This window comes from Puma concolor, chromosome A3 (assembly GCF_028749965.1).
Source record: "Puma concolor isolate L17-30 chromosome A3, mPumCon1.1.hap2, whole genome shotgun sequence".
Lineage (NCBI taxonomy): Eukaryota > Metazoa > Chordata > Mammalia > Carnivora > Felidae > Puma > Puma concolor.
The window spans coordinates 85,839,094-85,849,721 of NC_141669.1; positions in this window are offsets into that span (position 1 = coordinate 85,839,094).

Sequence of the window (10,628 nt, forward strand, 5' to 3'; positions counted from 1 at the left end):
CAGAATAGGCGTCACTAAGCACCAGATTCAGTTCTTTACAAAAGATACAAATGGATCACAAACCTGAAATTACATATAACACTTCGAGGGAAAAAAAAAAACAACACTAGTTTTTATACTGGACAACAAAAGTATGATCTACAAAAGGAAAATTTTGTAGATTAGAGCTCGACAAAATTAAAAACATTTATTCTATGGGGCGCCTGAGTGGCTCAGTCCATTAAGCCTCCGACCTCGGCTCAGGTCATGATCTCGCAGTTTGTGAGTTCAAGCCCTGCGTCGGGCTCTGTGCTGACGGCTCAGAGCCTGGAGCCTGCTTTATATTCTGTGTCTCCCTCTCTCTCTGCCCCTCCCCTGCTCATGCTCTGTCTTTCTCTGTCTCTCAATAATAAATAAACGTCAAAAAAATTTTTTTGAACATTTGTTCTGTGAAAAACCCCATTAAGAGTATAAAAAGATGAACACCAAGCAGGAGAAAATATTTGAAAACCACATACCCAACAAAGAACTTCTATCTGGAATACGTAGGGAAGTCTCAAAACTCATTGTTAAAAAATATTCTTGGGGCACCCGAGTGGTTCAGTCAGTTGAGCGTCCGACTTTGGCTCAGGTCATGATCTCTTGGCTCGTGAGTTCAAGCCCTGCATCGGGCTCACTGTTGTCAGCGCAGAGCCTGCTTTGGATCTTCTGTCCCCCTCTCTCTGCTCCTTCCCCACTTGCGCACTCTCTCTCTCTCAAAAATAAATAAATCTTTAAAAAAAATTCTTGTTAGCAAATAGACAAAAACATGAACCTTTTCCTGAAAAGGATACATAGATGGCAAATAAACAGGTGGAAAACTGTTCAATTTCATTAGTCATCAGGGGAATGCAAATTGAAATCACCATGAAATACCATTGCATACTTATTAGAATGGCTAAAATAATTAAAAAAAAAACAGAACTAACACGAAACACTGGTGAGGATGTAGAGAAACTGGGTCACTCATACATTGCTGGTGGTCATGAAAAATGGTATGACTGCTCTGGAAAACAGTTTGGCAGTTTTTAATAAAACGAAATCGGTAACTATCATACAACCAGCATCGATCCCAGAGAGAGAAAAATGTATGTATGTCTGCGCAAAAACCCATACAAAATACTCTTTTTTTTTTTTTAACGTTTATTTATTTTTGAGAGACAGAGACAGAGCGCAAGTGGGGGAGGGGCCGAGAGAGAGGGAGACAGAATCGGAAGCAGACTCCAGGCTCTGATGCGAGGCTCGAACCCACAAGCCGTGAGATCATGACCTGAGCTGAAGTCGAACACTTATCTGACTGAGCCACCCAGGCACCCCTATTAGTTGTTTTATTCATAATAGCTGAAAACTGGAAACAAACCAGAGGACCTTCAACAAACAAATGGTAAACAACCTGTGGTACATCCACGCCATGGGGTGCTACTCAGCAGTGACAAGGAACAAACTTTTGACCCATACATCCTCCTGCATAAACCTCCAGGGAATCATGCCGAGTAAAAAGAAAAACAAAACTCAAGATGTTTGTGTCATTACATTTACATTAACATTCTTAAAATAATGTAATCACAGAGACAGACCAGATTGGAAGTTGCCAGAGGTTAGGGGGTTGGTAGCTGTGAGAAGAGGCTATAAAGAGATAGCATGAGGGGTGCCTGGGTGGCTCAGTCGGTTAAGCGTCCACCTCTTGACTTTGGCTCAGGTCATGATCTCGCGATTCTTGAGTTCCAGTTCTGCATCTTGGCTCTGCGCTGACAGCATGGAGCTTGCTTGGGATTCTCTCTCTTCCTGCTCCTCCCTGACTTACTTGTGCTTTCTCTTAAAGTAAATAAGCTTAAAAGAGAGAGAGAGAGAGAGTGCATGAGAGAGCCTTTATAATTATGGAACTCTTGGGTATCTTGACCATGGTGGTGAGTACATGAATCTACATGGGAGATAAATCTGGACACACTCTCTCTCTCTCTTTCTCTCTCTCTGTCAGTCTCTGTCTCTGTCTCTCTTCCTCCCCACGATCCCCCCCCCCCAACAAAGCGCGGTAGAACTTTACAGCAGAACTTTACCAGAGAACTGGTAAAAGCTGATAAGCTCTGTGGATTGTCGATTTCCCCGTGTCACATTGCTCCCTAATTATGCAAGATGTTACCTTTGAGGGGAACTGGCTGAGGGGTACGTGAAACCTGCAAGAACGTTTTTCATTTTGCAACTGCGACTTCAGCCTGCAACTCTTTATAACTATTCTGAACCTTGTAATGTTTAATCTGTAATTATATCTTATTTGGGGGCTACTCTATATAAGGGTTTCAAAATAAAAATGGTAAACGAAACTAACAAAGAAGGATGCGGGTCGAACAATATGGCACACGCGTTAACAACAAAGATGAGTCTCATGACCCGGTACAGGTTCCCAGACACCGGTCATTCATTCAGGATGGGTCATCTGAGATGGGGCTGAGTGGGTGTGGCTCCCGGCCACCTTCAGCTGGTTAGGCGCGTGCCTCTCATTCTCCATTTCATCAATACCGGTCACTCATGACTCAACAGCGCGGCCGGGGTGCTAGCCCAGGCACGTAGACCTAGGCTGAAATCTATTTGCCTTGCATCTCATCTAAGCCTCCTCCTAACGGATTCCTATGTGAGTGTTGGAAAGGGTGTGCAATCCACACCTCTGGCGTCCTTAGGGGAAGCTAGAGGAAAGGCTACCCGACCAGCTGCTCCCAGCCTTCAGCCGTGGCAATACCACACAGTGACATTTACAGATACCCGCCACACACTCGGAGCAGGGCTGTGCCGTGAATTCAATCTGAACTCTGAAGTACAAATGAGAATGAGATTCTAGCAAAATAAAAATGACCAATGCCTGGAGCCTGGGGAAATCTACACATCCTGCTAACTGGTGGAAATCAAGTCTTAGATGGATTCTGCCTCATTCCAGTTTAGTGTGTGTGTGTGTGTGTGTGTGTGTGTGTGTGTGTGTGTGTGTCTATATATACTTCTTTATGGCTCATCAGGGGATATAGAGCATCATTCTCAAAGTATAGAAGAAAAACCTATTTCTGGAAATGTCTATAGAAATCAGAAGAAAGTTTAACGCTTATGCATCTGATTAGGCTGAGAAAAGACAATCATGTTCTCAATGACATAAGAAAAAGAAAGTCCTAACAAAATGCTATTAAGAAGTCTCAGAGAGATAAATAATTGTTTAAGGAACTTACATAGCCACTAGCTCATTTATGACTTCAAGTTTTTTAATAATTTTTAAAGTTTATTTTGAGAGAGACAGAGAGAGAATGAGCAGGGGAAGGACAGAGAGACAGAGAGACAGAGAGAATTTCAAGCAGCTTCTATAGGGTCAGCATAGAGCCCCACGTGGGGCTGAAACTCATGAAACTGTGAGATCATGACCTGAGCTGAATTTGAGTTCGACGTTTAACTGACTGAGCCACCCAGGCGCCCCGATGACCTCAAGTTTTTAAATGGTGGGGTAAAGAGGATTGCCCTTTCCCCTTCTCAAAATCACGCTGGAGTACTAAGAGAATAAGTACCTATAAGAGTATTAAAAGAAGAAACAGAAGCAAAATCCGTTTCCACTGAAATGAGGAGACATCTGTAACCGTGCACCTGTGAGGAAGGGTTGGCAAGAGTGGGGAAGGTCAAACAGAAGTGTGAAGCTGCCCAGTAGAGGTGTCCGCAGGTAGACTCTGGTGACCCAAGCCCATCATGAATCTGCTCTCAGCCTGCTTCTCAGCCACACTTCCCTTAGCTGGTACTCTGCAAACCACATTTCTCCTGCTGGAGTCTGCCAGTAGGGGGTGCTAGAGAAGGACCAGAAGGAAGAAGGAATGGTGACCGCTGGTGCCACAGTTAATTCCAGTTTCCAGTTGTTGGTTTCTTCTACAGTCCCAGAGCATCATCTTATCCCCTCTGAAATAGCGGACAACTGCTTCTCCACGGAGGTCTGTGTCTCCCGCCCACCAAGCCTCTAGGTTATAATGACCTTAGGCTCTCCTCCGATTTCCTCCAGAGCTAAGAGTGGTGGGGGCCTCCTGCAGTTCCTATCGTTCTGTTAAGTTAGCGTCCCTTTCCCCATTTTCCATCTGCCCAGGATCTGTTTGATCCAGCTCTTATATGAAACTCACTGCTAAAATAACTTGTGGAGTTCTGTTTTCCTGACTGGACCCTGACAGATATAAAATCACTATCCTCAGAAGTAAGTGACCCACTGAGAGGAGAAAAATTAATCATTCTTGAGGGCTGGTTGATCTAATGTCCCTGGCCTTGGTTTGATGGGGGAGCTTCCAGAAGCAGAGAGGGTGATGCTGCATAAACCATCACATAGATCACCATTGCAGAAAGAGGTGTCTTGGTAAAGCGGGAGGGGAGGACAGTGTGCTGAGCCTCACGAACTGACTGCAGGGTTTATATTTCTTGTCTAGGGAGAAGTCACAGCTGAGAGAACAGTCATACAGGGTTCTGTCACAGGAATCCTTGCCAGCCTGGGGCATGATCCTGCCTGATGTCTGACCTGCACCTCCCACAGACAACTCGTCCAGGAAGAACTCATCTCATTCGAAGATGAGCAACAATCCAAAATGAATTTGCCATAAATTATATGCAGACACATACCATGTTCTACGTGAGAAAGCAATAGCATAAGAATAAATAACCAAAATTCTAAGAAAGATATTAAGCATATACAGTCAAGCAGTACATTTTATAATGATATAAAATAAATAAATAGGATTTATTTTTGGATTGATAAGATGCTTCAACATTAAAATATTCAAATATTATGTTAATAAATCAAAAATAAAAGCCAGGGGTATCTGGGTGGCTCAGTTGGTTAAGCGTCTGACTCTATTTGGGCTCAGGTCAGGATCCCAGAGTCGTGGGATTGAGCCCTGAATCTGGCTCCGCATTGAGTGTGGAGTCTGCTTAAGATTCTGTCTCCCTCTGCCCCTCTCCCCTGCTCATGCCCTCTCTCTCTGTAAATAAAATAAGAATAAATAAATGAATAAATAAATAAATAAATGAGTAAATAATGCCAAATAACTGGTGGTGATTTTTTATAGGTACAAAATATGAACAAAATTCTATACTTATTACCAAAATGTTTGATAAAAGTAAAGAATTTTTCTCGAATATTTTGAACAGTATTCATCAGAAATCAATAGTAAACAATTCTGAAAATTTACAGGTATTCTGACTGTCAGGAACAAGACAAGTATGTTTACTATCTGTATTATTCACTGCTACGGTACTTTGGACAGTCTATTTAATGGAATAAATCTAGAAAACAAAATGAGAGGAAAAAGTGAGGTGGCAATATTTACATACGATATGGTTGTATACACAGAGAAAAACCACCTGAAACAAATATAATGTTACACATCAATTGTATCTCAATAAAAAAATAAAGATTTACAAATTAATATCTTTGTTTCTAACTAGCCATAACTAGTTAGAAATGAATTGAAAATAAAATTCCATTTGCAAAAATGACAACTCAAAATTCAACAAGAAAAAAAGTATATATACATATATATGTATATGTATATGTATATATGTATATATATGTATATGTATATATGTATACATATATATGTATATATGTATACATATGTATATATATGTATATATGTATACATATGTATATATATGTATATATGTATACATATGTATATATATGTATATATGTATACATATGTATACATATATACATATATGTATATATGTATGTATATATATGTATATATACATGTAAAAAAAAAACTATGCGGCATTAATGACAAACGTGAAATAAAGACCCAACTGAATGGGAAAACATACCATTCTCCTAGATAGGAAGATTCAAATAACATAAAAATGTCAGTCCTCCCAAAGTCATATATAAACATTGTGCTTTTTCAGTCAGAATATCAAAGGGATTTTGAAGGAACGTAATAAATTGATTCTAAATTTCATCTGGAACAATAATTCCATCAGAATTGCCAAGAAATATTTGAAAAACAGAATAATGAGTAGAGGCATGTCTTATCAGATATGAAAATGTCCTTGAAAACTATTATAATTAAAGTGCCATATTATTATACCAGGAATAGACAAATAGCTGTTATAGCAGAATATAATCCAGAAATATGTATCTATTTAATACGTGAAAAATGTGACATTTTAAATCAGTAGGTAAAGAATGAATTATTCAGTATTTGGATAATGGAACAACTGAATATCCATTTTGAGTAAATCAAACTTAGCTTCCTGCATTATGAGATATATATATGTATATGTATGTATATGTATATATACAATTATTTACCAGTGATGGTTTACAAAACCAGTAGAGAAAAATTTTAAGAAAGTTTAAAAAAATCTTTATTGGAGAATGACCTTCTACATAAAGTCCAGAAACCAGACAAAATTGGACATAATTCCTAGATTTTCCTACTAAAATTTAAATTTGCTCTATGTTGAAAAAAATACCATAGACAAAAGTAAAAAGATGAAATGGATTAAGAGAGAATGTTTGCAACTCAGAAAACACAGAGGGGCCAGCAGGGAGCTTCAGTCTGCTTTCAACTTGAGAGTTTTGGTGACCTGGTGAGCCTCATCATCAATTTTCAACAGCTCGGGAGAACAGGGGTAGAAGAAAAGGCCCAAAATGCAAGTAAGTAGGACCCTGTTCGCCACCCCATAAACCTGGAACATCAAAGGACTACACTCTCACAGTAAAGTTAAACTAGAAAAGACACTTCCCCTACTCCATTGGTCTAGAAAGACATGACCAATCTCAAACCGGTTGTTGAGTAGCAAAACTATAACCCATCCTTAAGGCAATGAAATACCCTGAATTCAATTTAACCAGGGGTTTCAAAAAACCTCAAGGCAAGAATTTAACCTAGAATGCTCTGGGAGTGTTCCCAAACATTTGGCAAGAGCAAACATAAATCCTTTCTTCAGAAATGCACCTTTATCCAAGGTCCCAAGTATTTCCCTCCCTCTCCGAAAGAAAGAAAGAAAGAAAGAAAGAAAGAAAGAAAGAAAGAAAGAAAGAAAGAAGAAAGGAAAGTCCAAAGAAAATGAATGTTTTCAATCAAAATAAAACAAACCACAAAAACACAAGCACAATGAGTGAGCATAGCACCAACAATAGCTGAAAAATCTGACCTACAAATACTTTAGATGAGTTATTCTCAAAACATAGTCCCTAAATTAAGCAACATCAGCATCACCAGGGAAGTTGTTGGAACTACACATTCCTAGGCTCTGCCCTGACCTGCTAATCACAGGCCCTAGGCGTGACGCCCAGCCATGTGTGTTTTAACAAGTTCTCAGGTAATTCTGATGCACACTCAAGTTTGGGAACCTTTGTTTAAATATTAAATTTAAAAACCCAACGTATGGTGCAAATATATTTGATGTGTTTCTCAAGAGAGGCTTGGAAACATGACAAAAGAGCAAACAATTTTGAATAAAGCCGAGCAGGGCTTTCAGAAATGAAAAATACGGTAACTGGAATTTAAAATGCAATTGATCCATTTAGCAGTAGACCCGATGGACATAGCCAAGGAAAGAATGAGTTACCTGAAAGACAGAACCAAAGAATAGTATGGAACGAAGCATGGAGACATAAAGGAGACGAGGATGAAAGGCAGATTTAAAGACTTCGTGATGCACTGAGTGAATATGCATGTATTGCATATTTCATGATGTAAAGGAAACATTTAAAATTTTTTTTAACGTTCATTTATTTTTTTTGGGACAGAGAGAGACAGAGCATGAACGGGGGAGGGTCAGAGAGAGGGAGACACAGAATCGGAAACAGGGTCCAGGCTCCGAGCCATCAGCCCAGAGCCTGACGCGGGGCTCGAACTCACGGACCGCGAGATCGTGACCTGGCGGAAGTCGGACGCTTAACCGACTGCGCCACCCAGGCACCCCGTAACGGAAACATTTTTAAATGCTTGAATGACACCTATAATTAATACAACCCAATTAATGTATACGCATTGAGCACTGCACCCCACAGAGAAGTCCAAAATCATAAAGGAGAAATGTGGCCTTCAGGCCATGGTCACCCAACAAAGGATAGAAGTCACAGCAAAGGGTGAAGGTAAAAAGGTGGGTATGGTGAGCCTACAGCAGCATTCCTAGAAAGGAACACAGGGCCAGAGGGACCAGAAGCTTCTCTCCACACCAGAAGAGCAGAGGGTCTGAATAGGCTGTTAACAATATTGGATTCGGCCGTGGTCCCCAGGGTGGGAGTAATCTTATATTTGCATTGCTCTTAAGAGATGAATGTGACAACTTTCAAGTTTCAATCAGCCGTCAAGAGAAAAGGCAGACTAAGTTAAGGGTCTTTGCACTTTCCTACAAGAGAATTCAGGACATTTATTTCCTAGTAAATTGAGTGTGAACTAAAAGTTGCTCATGGCAAGCAATCAGGACCAGCGGTACTTGCAAACTGCATTATATGTGGGCTTTATATGCTTTAGACAGTATATGGTTGACACTAACATCTAAATATAGTGGAAAAATAAAAACTCTTGGAAAACTAAACAAAACGCTCTCTCCTGCACATGATGAAGAGTATCCAACATAAGGCACACCTGGCTGGCTCTGTTGGAAGAGCGTGTGACTCTTGATCTCAGGGTCATGAGTTCAAGCCCCATGTTGGGTACTGAGATTACTAAAAAAGAATAAAATAAAACTTTTCACAGTAAATAATATCTAAGTTAAAACAATAGCCAACACCATACCTTCACAAATCACCCAAGAGATTATCATTAAGAAGAGGTCAAAAATGGCTGCTATCTACAAATTACTCCCATTGAAAGTAAAACCAAGAAGATTCGCTGAATAACTCTACCAAATTAATTTATGGGCTATGAGAATTTAAAATCAGTATGGTAGAATTGATACATAAACTTTCTCCTTGTCTTTGAGATTCTTCAATTTTATGGTACTGTACTCAGAGGAAGGATTCATTTTATTACCCAGCCTGTGAACTTTCCCAACCTGAGGTCTTTCATTATTTCTTTCCTTCTAGAACATGGAATATTAAATTCTATTTAATAACAGGCAATTATTTTTAACAAGAAACCAAGTGGAACAGGGGAAAACAGAGGGGAGGAAGCATTTGACAAAGAAATGATAGGGGTGCCTGGGTGGCTCAGTAGATTAAGTGTATGACTCTTGATTTCAGCTCAGGTCATGATCTCACAAGTTCATGAGTTCAAGTCCTGAGTTGGGCTCTGCACAAACATTGCAGAGCCTGCTTGGGATTCTTTCCCTCTCCCTCTTTCTGCCCCCTCTCCTGCTTGCACTCCAAATACACACACACACACACACACACACACACATAAATTATAATTAGTGGAAATTCTCAGAACTTTACAGAGAAAAAGCAAATCACATACAAAGGACCAAAATAAATCAGGCTTTCAACAATACCACTGGCATCAAGAAGGCGGTGTGGTAAGACACTGAAGACCCCCAAAGAGATTGGCTACATGGGATTGCATCCTCGCCTCTGAGAGGCAGGAAGAGGAGAGAGGAAAGATGTGTAGAGACAAGTTAGTGGGGGAGAGTGAGCTGGTCTGAGGCTGGACAGGATGCCACCACATGCAATCACAAGAAATGTCCCAGTTGGTGAAATAGCCAAAGAGTATTTTTAAGGACAACAATTTTGAAGAACTATATGAGCCATGGCTCAGAAATTTATAGTAGAATATTTTCTTCTGATGAATGCTTTCCATGAGTGTGTGTGTGTGTGTGTGTGTGTGTGTGTGTGTGTGTATGCACGCACATGAAACATTCACAGAAGGGGTTGAATGTACCATCTGGATTGATGTGTAATAAATAAGACAGCTTCTCTGAAATGAGGAGCTTGGAGACAAAGGTGATCAAAAAGGTGTAAGCTCCTAGGAATTTTTAGAAATCTTCAAAGGCAAGGAGGGTAGGACATGCGCAAAGGTTTGAGTCAAGCCCACCTGGACAGCCAGGGTCTGGGGGACTTCATTCCAGCTGACATCTGGGCGACAGAGCACTTCTACTTCCAGAACAAAACTGTGCTCTCCACGGTGGTTCCTGCACCTGGGTTCTTTTTTTTTTTTTTTTTAATGTTTATTTGAGAGAGAGAGAGAGTGTGTGTGTGAGCATGTGCACACTAGCGGCGGAGAGGCAGAGAGAGAGAAAGCAAGCAAGAGAGAGAATCCCAAGCAGGCTCAGTGCTATCAGTGTGGAGCCCACTGCAGGGCTCGAACTCAGAAACCTGTGAGATCATGACCTGAGATGACATCAAGAGGCAGAAGCTTAACCAACTGAGCCACCCAGAAGCCCCAGCCTTGGGATCTTTCTGTATGAATTCCCTGATAAATGTCCTCGCTATCTCTGGGCTTGTACAACTTCCTCAGTTTGCTCCCTCGTACTCCGCCTGTCTTCCTCATTAGCTTGCTTTTCCTTCCTTCCTTTTGTGGAAACGGCATTTTCCAAGGGTTCCCAAGCACCCCCCTTCTGCTTTCCCGAGCTTGCTGATCCAGGAGGTGAGCCCGGAAGCCGTGGCTGGCAGAGTTCCATCTCAGGTACACGTGAATCACCTTGAACTCAAGGGGCCCGAA